Source organism: Manis javanica, chromosome X (genome assembly GCF_040802235.1).
Source record: "Manis javanica isolate MJ-LG chromosome X, MJ_LKY, whole genome shotgun sequence".
In the NCBI taxonomy this organism is placed as follows: domain Eukaryota; kingdom Metazoa; phylum Chordata; class Mammalia; order Pholidota; family Manidae; genus Manis; species Manis javanica.
In genome coordinates this window covers 139,618,645-139,635,090 of record NC_133174.1, presented here as the reverse complement: position 1 = coordinate 139,635,090, position 16,446 = coordinate 139,618,645, and positions in this window count along the sequence as shown.

Genomic DNA, 16,446 nt, shown 5'->3' with positions numbered 1-16,446 from the left:
CGGCGGTCACGTGTGCTGTGAGGGCAATGGCGCGGGCCTGGGTACCGGCACAGGACTCTCAGAGGGCCAGCCCAGAGCACAGGCTCCCACCCACAGAAGCCCTCTTACGTCCAGCTACCAGGATGAACTCCCAGGGACACATCACACACACACATGTAAGTCACTTCTTGTGCAAGTGATCCCGCCCAGAAGTGAGCTGACATCTCAGGGACCCCTGAACCCAAGCTGGCGCCCCCAGGTTCATAGCCTGCTGGCTCCATCCAGTCCCGATCTGTGAACTCTAGGGGGAAGGGCAGGGCAGGGAGAGGGCTGGGCCCCCTGGTTCCAGGGAGGCGCCAGGCCCTCAGGTGCCTGGAGGCCAGAGCTGTGACATTCTGGAGCCCCGAGGCAGCGTATGGTAACCTGTGCCCCCAGAGGGGGCTCGTGCTAACAGACCCAAGAGGGAGCCGAGCTGCTGCGGAGTGGCCCAAGCCTCTGTTACCTGGAAGCTTCCCAGAGCTGAAGGCCGAGGCGTGGCCGGTGAAAGCTGGCACTCTCCATGCCAGTGCTTTTTTTGACCTTCCCCTGAGAACATAATCACACAGCGCTCTCCACATGGGGCTGCCAGGGGTGTAATTTCAGGCCCCGAAAGGGGGCTCTGCAGAGGCACGGACTGCATCTAGCTATCTTTAGAGGGGCACGGTCTGGGGTGTGGCCACATGAGGGTAGATGGACAGGAGGCCGAGCCACAGGAGGTATCCATGGTCTTCCCCTGGGGTACACCAGCCCCCAGGAGCAGTGCCCAGATCTGCCTGCTGCCTGCAGGGCCAGGGGACCCTGGTGGGGGTGGGGGATGAAGGTGGGTGCAGGGGAGGGGTCTGGGCAGCCAGTGTCTCCTGGACTGGTCCTGTGTGACTGCTGTGGTGGAAGCTGCTGCAGGGCCAGGGGCACACCCCGTGAGACACAGCCTTGGCCTCCCCATCTTGCTACACTCCTTCCAGGGCCTGTTTCTTCAAGATGCGGGGGCTTCAACGAGCTTGCCACAATGTGGGGTACGGGACAGGCGGGAGGCTTGGAACTGGGTGTGCAGAAGCTAGGCAGGGCGCCTGGTGAAGGAGCAGCGGCTGGCCCTCCCATGGGGGTGCTGGGGACAAAGAGAAGAATTTGGAGGCCAAGGGGCAGGATTCTGGGACTGTGGCTGGGAGGGGCAGGCAGAGGTGCAAGTTCCCAAGGAGTGCTCCAGGGCTCCCTGTCCCCATGGTCTGCCCTTCCCCACTTGGTAGCCTACGTGGCTTATCAAGTCTGTCAAGGAGCCTGATGGCAGACACCCCGAGCTGCTCTGGATGGTCAGGGGAGGAACGGCCTCTGGGCCTGAGTTCAGCCCACCCAACAGCAACCCCAAGGGCCAAGTGGCTTCCTGCTTGTAGGGCAATTTTCCTGGACAACCACCTGTGCTCTGCCTGCTTCCACAGTCCCTCCTACCCTCCTCTGGTCCTCTCCCCACACTCCGTGGCCAGGCAGCGCAGGTGGCCCAGTAGAAATAAGGTAAAAGCAGCAGTGGGGCAAGGCCCACAGGGATGGAGGTGACAAGGGGATTCACCCAGCCTGGACTTCCTGTGCCTCTCAGGTCCCCACCTCTGTAACAGTTGGGAGGGAGGGGACTGGGGACTGTCCCTATTAGGAGGGGCCAGGCTGGGACAGCCGGACAGGGAGGAGGGGTCACGAGAGCTGAAAGAGCAGCAGGCCCTCCCCATCAGGCCAGCGCCCCAAGGGCTGCTGACCTCTGGCCCAGCCCAAACAGGAAGTGCCATATCTGTTGGCCCAGGCCCGGGAGGAGAAGGAATGCAGGGATGAGTCCAAAGCAAATACTCCACCAGCTTCCCAGGCCTCTCCCATCCCCTGCCTGAGAACCCCAAGGAGGAGGGGGGCTGGCTACAGAGCGTGACCCATGCAGACTCCGGTTCTCAGGCCAGATCCCAGTCAAGGTCTCCGCATGGGCACCTGGTGCCCTTCCTCCTTCACCTCACCCACACCCAGCAGCTGCGGGCAGGGGCCAGGTGGGCCATGCTGCCTGCTGGTTGTCCACCCCCCAGTCCCTCCCCCACCCCAGCACTGGGCATGGTGGCATTGTGAGCTGCGGAGGCTGACCCAGGGACCCCACCCCGTTCCTGGTGGTCCCCCATACAGGCAGGGCCACTGCCGCAGTGGCCTCTGGGGGCTCTGTAGACCCCATGTGGCCACCCACACAGCTGGCCCGTCCCACCTCAGGGCTCACCACGGCTGAGCCACCGTAGCCCACTGTGTCTGTGTCTGCCTCCCCCACCAGGCGGACAGTCAGCAACCCCAGTCGGGGGGGCCATTGCCACTGGGTTCCCAGGGCTGGGCCAGCCCTCCCATAGACCCAGTGCTTGCGCCCCAAGGGTTGCTGTTCCCACCCTCCCCTGGTACCAAGTCTGGGTCCCACGTCCCACATCCATGGACCCCTGTGCTTGTCCCTGAAGGCTGCAGATGGGGACCTGGGGACCCACAGTCTGGCCTGGGGACAGTTGTGCACAAGGGATGGGGATGGGGAACCAGTATGAGGGCCCCAGGACCTGGGTTAGAGGGAAAGGGAGCAAGGTACCCCTGGACTTGGTGCAGGTGCGGCTGTAGGTGGCTCCAGCACAGAGGGACCCTAGGGACCTCCATGTTAGCCCTCCCAGCTGAGCCCACCTCCATCCATCCACACCTGGGACTGGGACACTTCCTGCACCAGAGGGACTGATGCCCCCTGAGCAAAGGAGGTGAGCTGGGTCCCCAGATGGCTTGGGGCTGAGCTGCAGGGGACTTCAGGACCCTGGCCAGGGTGGGTGCGGGTGGGGAGGCTCTTGGGGAAGCTTCTGGAACCAGGCCCTCTTGACTCCCTGCTGACAAGGCAGCGTCCAGCATGTGGGCCCTGGGCTGTAGACCCAAGAGGGAGGAAGGGAGGCTGGTGGAGACGCGTGTGCTTGAACGAGATGCATTTATTACATTCAAGTCCAAACCAGCACCACACCCTGCTGAGTCATTTACTAAGTGAAGGGGTCTCAGCAGTCAATGGGAAGTGGGTACATCTGAAGCAGCAGTCTTCTAGATCTTTCTCCCAGTGGTGCAAAGATCAGGTGGAGCTGGGCCTGGTCACACCCGCACTCCGGGCCTTCCAGGAGCCCTCCCCAGCTCCCCCCCCTGCTGGGGCCGGAGGCCCACGCTGTGGCGGGCCTGGGTGCAAGAGAACGCAGCGGGCGGGATGCGGCGCGGTCCATGCGGTTGTTCTCCAGGTGCATGGAGGTGAGGTGAGTCCTGGGCCACACAAGTGACACAGATGGAATTTGGGGCATGTGTTGTGGAGTGGGGGTAGCAGGGGTGAGCAGAGGAAAGACCCCAGAAAGGGGAGTCAGGCATCACAATGGGGAGGCAAGGTGGGGGGGGGTAGAAACCAAGGTGCAGAGATGAGACCCAGGGTGAAGGGTCACCACCTGCCACCTTCCCATTTGGGGCCCGGACCTTGCTGCTCTGGGCTGGAGTCCTCTCACCTTCCCAGATTCTGCTGTCTGCAGCCCCCCTCCTTGGCTGCTTAGGCTTCACAGTCACTGGGCACAGCCTCCACCTCAGCAGACAAGATGGATGAATGGATGGGGGTGGTGAAGGATGCCCCCCCCCCAATTCCACCCTCAGCTCTGAGAGCCGTGGGTGAGGAGCCTACAGGCAGAGTGGGCACAGGCAGGTGGACCTACCTGATCTTGCTGTGGCTCTGGTGCAGGGCCTGCGGCCCCCAGAGGCCCAGCCGGCCACGCAGGAGGGCCTGTAGCTGCTGGTCACCCAGCAGCACCTCAGCCAGGGAGGCATGTAGGCTCAGACAGGATGCACTGTGGGTGCCATGGCATGCGGGCTGTTGTGACACAGGCGCAGGAGCTCCAGGCTTGGCTTCATGGGTACAAACATGTAGCCAGGGACGTGCTCGATGCAGGAAGGAGGGCACTTGTACCAGCTGGTTTGTGGGACAGGTCGAGGGTCTCTAGCTTCCTGCATGAGCAGGAACTACAGCCACAGCTGGAACCCCAAATTGGGGTCCCAGGTCCACGCCCAAAAGGGGAGTGGGGATTTGCCCCCAGAGCCCTGTGCCAGAGTTTCCAACAGCTGGGAAGGGCCAGGAGGCAGGCAGGCCCTATCTGGCGTCTGTGGCTTCTGTCTGCCCAAGTCTGGGAAGAGGGGCTCATGTGAAGGCTAGCCGGGCGGTCCTTGGTGTGGAGATGGCAGACCCCCTTCCACCCATTTACACCAAGGGGAGGTGCCTGCGCGCTGCTTAGGCCTGGCCCTGCCCCACCCTTCCTCGGCCTTTCAGTCTTTCCCTCTCATCTCTGCTGGAGAGAAAAATAAAACCAAACCCTTGGGGATCAGGGCTGGGGACCCCGAGAGATCACTTTGGCTGATGGTGAAGCTCAGGAGGCCACAAAGCTGGCTCACCCCAGGGCGGGCAATAGGGCGGCGGGCAGGGAAAGTGGCTTCTCTTAGTGGTATCCTCCAGCCCCCCTGAGTGGGGTCAACCTTTGAACCTGGGGCCCTGGGACCCTTAGTCTGTGGGGGTGGGAGGTCCCATGACTGGTGCCTCCACGGCCCGCCAAGACAGCAGCCCCCTTCCCTTCCGCCAGCCAGAGGAAAGCTGGGTGTTGCCGTCCCGGGCCTGACTGGCCGCCAGCCCCCTGCCCAGGCCCCATGGCGGGAGTGGAACAGCAGCTGGGCGGTCCCTCCCTAGGCTGCTGTCTGCTTTTCTTTGCCCCCTTGGCAAGAGGGGGAGAGGAAAAAAGAATAATTAAACCCAAACGTTCTGGTAAGTTTTTCCTGGAACATGAGGCTGCAGGGCAGGAGGCAGGAGGCTCCAGTCCCTGGACCGGCAGGTCAGACAGCTGACCCCGTGTGCGCACCCCGTGGGTCGCGCCTTCCCAGCCCTCCTGCTGCCCCCAGGACCAGATCCTGAGTCCTGGGGCGATGCCTGTAAGAGCTGGGCCTCCTCCTCGACCTCTCCTGCTAGTGCCCAGACCCAGCTGTCAGACCAAAAAGCGGGGACTCGTCCTGGACCCTTGCTATAGTAGGGTGAATAGTGGACCCCAGAGATGTCTACCCAGAACCTGGGAATGTGATCTTATCTGGTAAAAGGGCCTTTGCAGACGTAGGTAAGTGAGGGACCTCAAGTTGAGAGCTTCCTGGATTTCCCTGGTGGGCCCTAAATGCAGTGACAAGTGTCCTTATAAGAGACAGAAGAGGACACAGTCACAGGGGAGGCGTCCACACGGCGACAGAGGCAGAGATGGGAGTGATGTGGCCACAAGCCAAGGGCCCTGGGGCCTCCCGATGCTGGGGGCGAGGAAGGACCCTCCCCTGGAGCCTCTGCAGGGAGTCCCGCCCTGCCCACACTGTGGCTTCAGGCTTCTGGCCTCCAGGACTGGGAGAGAAGAAATCTCTGTTGTTTAAGCCGCCCGGTGTGTGGTGATCTGTCATGGCCACCCCAGGACACTTCTGTAGTCTCTTTGCTGGGCCCACTATCTCTTCCGTGTCCCTTCCTACCCCTGTTGCCTCTCACCACCCACGCTGTGCCTCTGTGCAAGCCCATGGCATCTCCCAGGTGAGCTTCCGAGGGGCCTGCAGGGTAAATCTGGGCATGGGCAGGAGCACTGGGGATTCTGCTGGGCAGGTGGTGGCTGAAGGCCCAGGCTACCCTGAGCCCTGGGCAGGGAGGCAGGTGACCTGGGTAACCTGTGTGGGACCAGGCCCATCCCCAGCCTTCTCTTCCCTCCCTGCCTACTCGCTGGGGTCCTTTGGGCGAGTCCTCCTTCTCTGACTTCCATGGGCCTGTCAGGGTGAAGCTCATGAGGTGCCAGGCCAGTGGCAGCACCCACGGGAGCACAGTCCAAGCTTGTGGTGCCTGCCGGTCCTCCTGGAGCGGGTTCTTGCTGAGCACCAGCATGCAGAGGTCTCGGCTGTGGTTGGGCACATGCTCTGTCACCTGCTCAATGACATGGGTGTCCAGATGCAGCTCCTGGGGCCAGGACTGGGGGTAAGGGGCCCACCTGCCACTCGCTGGCTCTGTTCCCTGTCCCCTTCCACCCAGCCTTGTCTGTGGGACTCAGATGCCACTGTCTCTGCTACTCTTGGAGCCATGGCCACCTGTGTAAAGGATCCCAGTGACACCTGCCATTTGTGTCACGGCTCCTCAGAACCCCATAAGACAAAGAACTCCAGAGCTACTGCAAAGCCCAAGGGGATCATGCAACCCAGACAGAGCATTGATCTGGCACAGGGACACTCAGCAGGTCTGGGACAGTCCTCAAGGCCCAACTCTGAGCTTCTGGGAGGCCTGGCCAGGCAGAGGAGAGGCCCTTTGGTGCTGAGGCTCTGTGGGTTTATTGTGACAACTCCCCGCATGGGCAGTGTACCCACTGGTGGCAGATGCACTGGTCCTTTGCGCACAGTATTGCCTCCCTAGCCTAAGGGGCTCCCAGCTCATCTGCATAGAGCAACAGTGGATGACGGGAGCCACCCCAGACCTGCCAGCCCTCCTCCCAGGCCCAGGCCCCCTGAGAGAGCAGACGGAGGGGGCAGTGGAAGGCCTGGGGGTACAGGCCCCAGGTGTCCAACTTGTTCTTGCTCAGGTCCAAGCCACTGCAGGTTGGGCAGCCCCAGGAATGTGTGGGCTGGGATAGTGGCCGTTTCGCACATGGGGCAGCCTTTCTCTTCTCTCTTCAGAAGCTCTCAGCCTTCTGTCACAGATCCCCGAGGTTACCAAGTACCAGAGACTCCATAGTCTCCCCACCTGTTCATGGCCCCACAGAAGGGGAGCCCAAGCACCAGAGAAAGCAGGGTGCTGCTCAGTTCGTAACAGGCCGGAGGCCCCTAGGCCAAGTTGCCCACAGGGGTAGGCCCAGGGGAGCTTCTGTGGCCCTAGGCAGGGGGCTGGGTATGTTCCTGTACCCCCAGGGGTGCTTCTGGGCAAGGATGGGTGGGGACAGCCTCTAGGATGACAAGCAGGTTGCTACCACCTGGCACAGTGTTTTTTTGGAGGTGGAAGCCCCAGTGCCTGCTGGGAGGGGAGGCTCTTGTGGTGAGGACAGCCTAGAGGCTACCTTGAAGGGCTGGCAGCCATGGCAGCCCCTTTTCAACCAGAATTCACCAGGGGCTTTCTCTGCAGTTCCTGTGTCTGCCCACTGGCTCCTCCTGCAGTGGGGCTACCAAGCCTGGTGCTAACCACTGGCATATGACCAAGGCAACACCACAGCCAGCCTCCTGGGGCCCCTTATGCCACCACACCGCAGCCCCAGGCCCCCTGACTTCCAGCTCTCTGTGCTGCGCCTGGGCTCCTCAGGAGGCCTTAGGGTGCATGGCTCAACTCCTGCACCAGAGAAGCGGGGCCCGCTCTTCCAGCCCCAGCTGCAGCAGCCCGCCCTGGCAGGGCTTCTCTCCCTCCTGCCTCCATGCCAGGTGATGGGCGCGAGGCCTCTCAGACTCTGCATCCCCCTTCACCCTCCAGGGAAGGGTCCTTATGGCCCATGGGCCCCTCCCACTCCCTCCCCAGCACCCAAGGTGGGCACCACACAGGCAGCCTCTTGGTGACCTGCTTTCACTCCCGCTGCCCCAGCCCCAAGGGGATTCAAGTCGTGGGCTAGGGCGCTACCCTCTGCCAGCGTCTTCCTGCTCATGCCACCTACTCACCGTCTGGAGGCCCAGGGGGCTGGCAGGGCTGTGGGCTTCCTCAGGCCCAGCCCCTGCTTGGCCAGGGCCCCTCCAGGGCTGCAGCCCACCCAAAGAGCCAGGACTGGGAGCAGCGCGCTCTTCATCGCCACTGCGCGGGCACGCAGGCTGCTGGGCTGGGAGAGGCAGGACGGACACAGGGGGACAGCGAACAACAGTCCCACTCCCCGAGCTCCTGGTCCTCACTGTGGTACCTGGAGCCTCCCCCACAGGCCCCCGCCCTCTCCCAGGAAGGCCCCCAGGCAAATAAGCACCTTCCCAGGCCTTGCTCCCAACTTACCCCCAACATCCCTGCTTCCATCTGAGGAGAAAGAGGCGGCGTTTTTCTTGGACCAGAAAGCAGGCCCACTGTGTGTGCAGACAGAGGCCTGTATTTATTCTCCACTGGCCCAGGCCCAGTGGCCCCCGTGAATGGGGCTTCTGTGTCCACACACAGTGGGCTTGTGAGGCCCACCACAGAGCAAGCTGCCCATCCCAGGCTGCCAGGTCCTACCTCCATGCTTGGGATAAGAAAGCGGCTGGGCCATGCAAGAAGCAGGACCCAGGGCCTCCTGGGTCTTTGGGAGAGGGGCAGTTGCCCAGGCCACCTTCTGGAATCTGCCAAGCCTGCGGGATTCTGCCATCGGGGCTGGGGCCGAGGCCTCCCAATTCTGGAGGAAACTGAACACCCGGGCAGAGGCATGCTTCAGGATGGTCCTTCTACCAGCTCCCTGCCTACCTCGGGGCTGCGGGGGTGGGGTGGGGGACAGGTCTACATGCCCTGTGGCCACCTCTTGCTGTGCCTCCCACCGCCCTCCCCCCACCCCGCCATTGGACTATGTGCGGACCAGGGACTGCTGGGTTCTTGAGGGTCCCTTGGCCTGGACAGCCTGGAGGTGGCCTGTGTGAGGCCCTCTCACAGACCCCCTCCTCCGCCCTGACTTCTTGGCCAAGAGTCCCAGGTCCCAGTCACCACTGTCATCAGACACACCTAAGATTTCCCCAGGCCTCACACACACTGTCTTGGTCAGGGAGCACCTGGCGCTCAGGATGGGGCAATGCAGAAAGGAGGCCAGGCCCGAGGGAGCGGGCTTTGGGGTGGAGCAAGAGGCAAAGATGGGGGTGCCTGAGCCTTGTGGGAGCCCAGGGCGGCCAAGAGGGGGCTGGCGAGGAGGCTCAGTCTCACCACGCGGCTCTTCGAGGCCAGCCTTGAGGAAGCTTTTCCTACAGCTCTGTCCAGTGTTGACTTATGTTTGGAAGCAGTCTTAAAAAATGAGTTAATTGTGGGCAAGGCTTGGGTGGGCGGGAGAGGGGAGAGGGGTGGGGAGGAGCTGGCCACAAGAGGCGTGCAGGAGACCGGGGACGGGGTGGGGGTTGGTCAGGGCAGGGCGGCGCTAGCCAGTGGGTCTTCACCAGGCTCCTCAGTGTTTGCCCACTTGGGTCTGAGTCCCAGATGTACTGTGCTTGGGGTGTGGCAGGGACACGAGAGTCACTGCCCTTTTGCAGCCCCTATGCCTGCTAACAGTCCTGTAAGAGCCACATGAAGTTGCTCGCAACCCCCTGCCGCTGTCCTGTCCAGACCTCTAGTTTATGGCCTGAATTTGGGACGGGGACACATGCAGACCAGAGACAGACTGTGTTGGGAGTGAGCATGAGCAAACACCTTGGGAGCCAAGGGTGAAGCCACTGTCTGCCTGCGCACCCGTGAGTGACACAGGATGTCCTGGGCTGCGGGTTCGCTGACGCTGGGGGTCGTGGAAGGCTGAGCAGCCTGCCTCATACAGAGAAGGCATCACCTGAAGAGGGTACGGAAATCTGCCTGACTTGCGTCCCAGGAGACTGACTGTGGTGTGAGCCCAGGCTCCGCCCCTCCCCCCGCCTGGGGACGGATTCTGGAATCCTGGCCCCCAACCCATTTCCCCCTGTTCAAGCCGCTCCCCAGGCGCTGACTAAACATCCTGCCATCTGGTTCCCATTAGCTGGGATGGGGGTTGGGGGAAGCTGCTCCCAGGTTTCTTTGGCACAGAAGCCTGGAGGAGGGAGGGACCCCAGCTCCTACCCACCTAGGCAGGAAGTGGCGAGGCCTGGGGTACTCTCAGCTCCCCAGCTCCTGTGGAGACCTGTCCTTGCTGCCCTTCCTCTGCTGGGGGCCCAGTGGCCACTCTGCTCAGTCTTGGGGCACCTGGCCACCCTGGGAACCTTGAGGGAGCCCTCACGGAACACAGCCAGCCTGCTAGGGGGCTGGGCAGAACCAGAGCTGCCCTCCCACGCCTGCCCCTCCTGCATGCATAGCTCGGTCATGGACTTGGGCTGAGACAAGCAGGGCCTTAGGCCAACACTAACCCTGAGCCTGGTGTCTGGAGCACAGGGTGGGAGGGGTGCTGGGATTTTCCAGGAACCAGGGATGCAGCCTGGGGGTTGCTGGAAAGTTTTGGGCTCCCAGCTCTGCCCTGGACTGACGGGCCGTGTGATGTCAGGAGCAAGCCTCCCTGCTCAGGGCCTCAGTATCCCATCTCAGTGGGGTGGGGTGGGCACCTTAGGCAGTTCCAGAGTCTGAGAGCTGGAAAGGGCCTAGAGAAGCTGCATTACATGATGAAGGTTGCTTCTAGCTGCACAATCCCAGGATTCTAAGGGCAAAGAAGGGCCTCCTGCTCCTTCTCCTTCTCCTTCTGTCCTTCCCTTCCACGTGGCGCATTGTCCAACACATGTGTGCACACATAGACCATCACAAGTCAGGATTCCCAGTTGGCAGCCCAGAGGATGGCAAAGCAACACTCTTGTCCCTCAACACTCCTTAGAACTGCACAGCTGAGAGCTCTTCTCCCATCGAGGGAGGGTTGGGGAATGGATTCTTCACTCACCGTACATTCTTGGGCCCCTGCTGTGGGCCAGGCACTGTGCCTGGCACTGTGTGTGGTGCAACAGTGAACCACACAGTCAGCTGCCCTGCGCTCACAGAACTGGCTGTCTAGAGAAGAACACACAGACCCCATCAGAAGGAAAGGGGCTGGCCATGGTGACTGGAGAGAGGGACACTTTTAACAGAGGACAAGATGAGGACTGTGAGTAAGTGGAGATGTGAATGAAAAGGAGATAGGCAATAAAAAGAGCTCCAGTAAAGAGCCCTCCAAAAAGGAGGGGCAGTCAGTGCAAAGGCCCTGAGGCAGGAAAGGGTTTGGCCCAGACTGAGAACTAGCAAGGAGACCAGTGTGGTGAAGCAGGCTGAGCGAAGGGGTGGTTGGGGAAGAGTCAGAGGGCATCAGAGGACAGTAGGATGACTTTGCCTCCGACCTTGAAGGAAACAGGGAGCCACTGTGGACTTTTGAGTAGAGAAATCATATGTTCTGACTTACATTATAAAAGGGTCCCTTGGGCTGTGGGGTAGAGCACGGACGTTTTGAGGGAACAAGGGCAGAAGACAGGTTTCCACGTGGAGGCTGCTGTAGCCTCCAGGGGAGAGGGCACCCTGGCTGGCCCAGGGTGGAGGGTGCTGGCCAGGGTGTGGGGGCGGGGGCGGGGAGTGGGCGGAGTCAGAACACTGCAGGCAGAGACTGGTGGGGCAAGAGCACGGGAGTCCAACACCTAACCTGCGAGCTATGCCTGGAGGTCACGGCCAAGGTCTGGGCTGCTTGTCCTGACCCCCTATATCTGTCATTTGACAAATGCATTGAGCCCCCACTACTTACCAGTCCTGCTGCCAGGGCCCAAGGCAGACCAATGGCTCTGCAGCCAAAGACCCACCTTTCAGTTCATCCCCAGAGCAAGGGGACAGGCCCATTCTGGAGCCTTCAGCATTGTGTCTAACCAACATCAAAACCAGTGTGTGTGTGTGCTGCATGTACCCAAGGGGTGTGTGGGAGGGTCTCTCAGGGTGCATGTTCATGCATCTATCTTATATAAACGAAGGTATAGGGACCTTTTCCCTCCTAAAGCTTGGAGAAGAACAGAGCCAGACTTTTCATGCCGTCTTCCTGTTGCCAGCAGTTTCTTCCCTAGAGAAAACCCATCTTGTTTTAATGCCCTTGAAACCTCAGAGGATCTGGTCCCAATTAAATGACTTTTCTCACAGATGCTTTTGTGAGCACTAAATGCATGAGCCAATCCGGACTTATCTGCCCAGCTTCCTTGCCTGAGACCTGGCGTTCCTGAGTAAGTGAGGGGGAGAGACAGACAGATAGGGACAGAGGCAGCGGGGGAGGCAGTCAGGGAGGCGGAACAGCCCCCAGGCAGGACAATGACAGCTGTGGATGGGCTGGCAGGGAGTAAGGCGCACTGGCAGTCAGGGTAGAGGAGCAGAGACCTTCAGCGTCCCTGGGGATGGCTCTAGTGCAGGAGGATGGAGTGTAGCAAGGGTCACTTGGGGGCAAAAAGGTCCCAGGTGGCCAAAGTAGCTGGGTGGAGGGAATAGGGCCATGGCTGGGATGGGAGCCATTAGGGGCCAGTTTCCCATCCCCTTCTCCATTTGAAATTCAATTGGTTCTTGCCAGTCATATGTTCCTGACTGGACTCCCTGCCCCTGCCCCTACAGGTGGGCACCCAGGGGCCTGAGGCAGAGGACAGCAGCTGGGCAGAAACTGGGGCTCATGCTGGGCTGGGGCTAGGGCGAGGGAAGGCAAGCCTGAGCGGCCCTTCCCCCGCCTGGCCCTCCCCAGTGGGCACGTTCATGTTCCAGACGCATGTGACTCAGCCCTGCTGGCCCTGCCAAGCCGTCTAGACCCGAGTCTCCCTGCGGAGGGGGCCATCCTGCCTGCCATTTCCTCTCCAGCCGCCTGGTCCCCCCCCCCAGCGCATACAGCTGCCCCACCTCCATCCCACTCAGCACGCTGCCCCTCCCCCCAGCCAGGGTGACCCTGGCCCAGGCCCCTCTCAGAGGGGGAGTGCCAAGGCCCCTCAGGGCCCAGCCTGCCTCCCATTTGTGAGGCTTGGTGCAGGAGGATGAGCTAAGACCCCGTCAGTGACCTACCCTGCCCCAGTGTCCATTCCCACTCCTGGTTCCTTCGGAGATGGGGTGCACTCCTGGGTATCCCCACCCACGCAGTGTGCTCTTGCAGGAGCCAGGGTAAGACCCTAAAGCAGCACTGCCTAAGTTTCCCACGTGTAGGACAGGTTTCCCCCCCCGGGGCTGGCTCTCCCGCTGCTGCTGCCTTGGGTTGCCGTGGCCCCTGCCCCAGCACAGGGGCCAGAAGTAATGGCAAGAGGAAGCGCGACTCCCGGGGCAGCTTCTCCACCCTCATAGGCCAGAGGACTCCCAGGGTGGGCGCAGAGACCTGGCATGAGAGCATTCGAGGATTGGCAGTAGTCAGTCAGCTCCTCGGTTGACAGTCTTACCCACCCCGCGCTGGCATGGGAGGTGGCTAGGCTTCCCCAAGCCTATGCCTGTGTCAGGCCCACATGTGTCAGTCCACAAGGAGCATCTCTGGAGTCCTCTGGACTTACACGACTCCAGTAGCAAGTGTTTGGCCAAGGCCAGTCCCCAGGGCTTTGGGGTGGGTGAATGACAACCACGTAAGGGAACGCCAGTGTCCTTCTTTCTCTGAGAGTCCGTCAGGTCAAGGTTGGGGCTCTCTGCAGCCTGTGGCTCTTCCTTGTCTCATTTGCAAGGGTCGCCCACTTTGCATTCTCCACTCTTCTTCCCGTCTGTGTGAAGATGGTCTGCTTTTGAGTGGGCTTCTGGCATGGGCTGGCCGTAGGGCCTGGACTCCTCTCCTGGGAGCTCAGTCACCGGCGATCAACAGCTGAGTGCGGCAGCTCAGTCAGGGGCAGATGGGAAGGTCTGGGAAGGGTGTTGGGGAGGAGAGGGAGGGAGGGAAGGGAGCAGCCTGCTCACGCTGCCTCTGCTGGGGAAAGTCTTGAACTCAGACGATCCTTAGCCTGACCTCATTACCTTGTCTCATTTCTCCCCAAAAGCCAGTGCCAGGCACTGAGACTTACTTCTCCCATGGACTTGATAAGCTTCTCATCCCATACTTGAATTCCTCCCCTGAAATGTCTCTCTGTCTCTGTCTCTGTCTCTCTCACACACACACACCCTACATGTTTTTTCTTCAAAGACCTGCATTTGGAGCTCACCAGGGGAACCTCAGGGGTGAAGGGAGTGGGGGATTAGGAAGGAGTCACTGCCCCTTAAAGCTTCTCAGACTGGCTGCCTTCTCTTCCTTGCTGGAGAGATAAGCCCTTGAACTTCAGCTTCCTTTGATTGGCAATGTCTGCTGGAGGGTTCTGGTTAAGATTCCCCCTGAACCATGAGGTCTGTTGCTAAAGGCAACTTTAATATCAGGGTGGAGATGCTCTTGGGGACTTTCCTCCTGCCTGATATCCTGCACAGCTCCTACGGGCAGCCGCTGCTCCAGGGCAGGGAAACCACTGGAGGAAGCTTTGCATTTCTGAGCCCACTGCACAAAGTGAGGTGTCTCACGTGGCTGGCTGCCTCAGCCTCCATGGCCTGCCAGCCCATCCCTGGCACGGTGGGGCCAGTGCTTGTCCACCGGTTTCATTTTCCAACCTGTTTTCCAAGCCCTGACACATGGCTGAGGCCCTGCTGGGATCCACGGCCAAGTTTCCCCCATGACCAGGAGGTCGGCTCTTGCTGTGTGCAGTGCCTGGGTCTGCCCAGGGCCCCATAGTCTCTACCACTCCCCACTCTGTCAAATCCCCACCTGGCAGACGGCTCCCTCAGCTTCATTTTCAGTCCCTGACCTGCCCAGGCCTCCCTCACAGAACCAAGGGACTCCGGGCGGGAATGCTCCTTAGAGGTCTGTCCTTACCCTCTTCCCTCTAGAAACCCACCCCTCCACATCCCTACCTGCCTCCCTGGGCTTGCATACCTCCCAAGACAGGGAGCCCTCTCTCTTTCTAGGCAGCCAGCTAGTGTTTAGACAGAGCCTTCTGAGAGAAGTGCTTCCTTGTATTGAGCCTGAATCCATGCTTCCAGAAGCTTCTACCACTCAGGCCCATCTTCCTTCCTCCCTGAGAGGCACAGCAGCCTCTATTCCCATCCCAGCCTCTAGCCTTTTGAGCAGAAGATGCCTGGGAGGTGCTGTGATTTGGGGGTGGTGTGGGCAGGGAGACAACAGCCTGCTGCCAGGTCTTCAGCAGTCATCTCTGTGAGCTGAGGGCTAGCTAGCAGGTCGTCCGTGCAGGAGGATGGACCCCATGACCTCTTGAGATGGTCTTTTCCCCTCTAGGCCATGCCAATCCCCTCTTATCCCACCCTGTGCCATGGACAGAGCTGTGGTGTTGGGGAAGGGCAGGGTGGGGAGGGGAATTTCCTTCCAGAATCCACAAGGGCTGGTTTCTTCCCAGGCCACAGGAGCAGCGGATATGGGGAGGGTCGGGGAGGCCACCACACTGCTGGGGTTTCTCCTGCCAAATTCCCCAGTCCTAGGAAAGAGCCACAGAAAAACCCACAAGAATTTGAATGTCTGAACTGGGGCTGTGATTGAAATGAAATTTTTAAAAGAGCAAAAAAGAAAAACAAAAGCAGAAAAAGAGGGGAAAAATGATTTAAAAAACCCAACCCAAAGCCCCTACAGTTTATAGCTGCGAGAATAGCCCAAGGCAGCAGCCATGTGGGAGGGGGTAAGGGGACCTTAAGGTGCCTTGCATGTAGTTGGGTCCCTGGGCTGGGGCTGTCCCTTCAGCTCAAGTTCTGAGGCTCCATGCCCTCAAAATAGCTTGGAATTCCAAAGCATTCAGTAAGGAATCAGGCCCTGCCCCACACAGCCAGGCCGAGGTCCCTTCCTTTCAGCCCAGACTCCTGCCGACCCCTCCTCCTAGGACAGGGCTGGGTCCTCTCCTGTCAGCCAGATGACTACAGCTGCCTCCTGCCAGGTCCCTGGGTCTTCCAGCCTCTAGTGCTGCCCCCTGATCCCTCCCTCTGGGAGATGGCAGGGCAGGGGCAGAGGAGGGCGTCACTCTGGAGAGGACTGGGGTGGGCTGGCAGTAGCTGTCTGCCGCTGGCTCCTGACTCCCCAGGCACCAGCCTCTTCCCATAAGCAGGTCCGAGAGACGGGGGAGTTCACTGAGCTGGGGGCTTTGGAGATCTTGGGGTGGACAGGTTGCCAAATTTAAGTCCAGACTCCTTGAGTTGGAGGGGACTGAGAGATGCAAAGAAATTTGTAATTGGACAGGGCAGGAAGGAGGCACAGAACTTTGCATGAAGGTCAAAGACAGACTGGGGGAAGAGGAGGGGGTAGTAGCAGGACCTAGAATAATTTACATGGCCAACATTTACACAGTGCTTTTTATGTAGCAGGAATTGTCCTAGGTGTTTCATGGAAATTGTTACCTCACTCGGTCATCATAGCTACCCAATGAGGTAAGTGCTTTCGTATTCCCCATTAGCTGAGGGTAAGGAGGCACAGAGTGGGTAAGTAACCGGCCTAAAGTCACACAGTGGGTGAGTGGTGGGACCGAATTCGAACTCAACAAACTTCCCTCTAACTACGGTTATCAGTGTGGGAAACAGGAGACAGAGTCCCGCGCTGGGAGTTGAGACACTCAAGTCGCATCCTGCATCCCAGGCTGCCCCGCGTCCACCCTCCCGGCGAGAGCCCAGCCGAGGCAGGAGTGCCCTCTGCTGGAGGAGGCCAGCCCCGGCGCGTTCTCGGCCTGGCGGCCCGGCCCGGAGAAGCGAGCTGGGCGGCCGCCTGCCGGGCAGTCCCGGCTCTGCCCGCCCCCCGCCTTCCCCGAGGCCCGCCTCCTGGGTGGCACCGGGGCGCGGGCCCG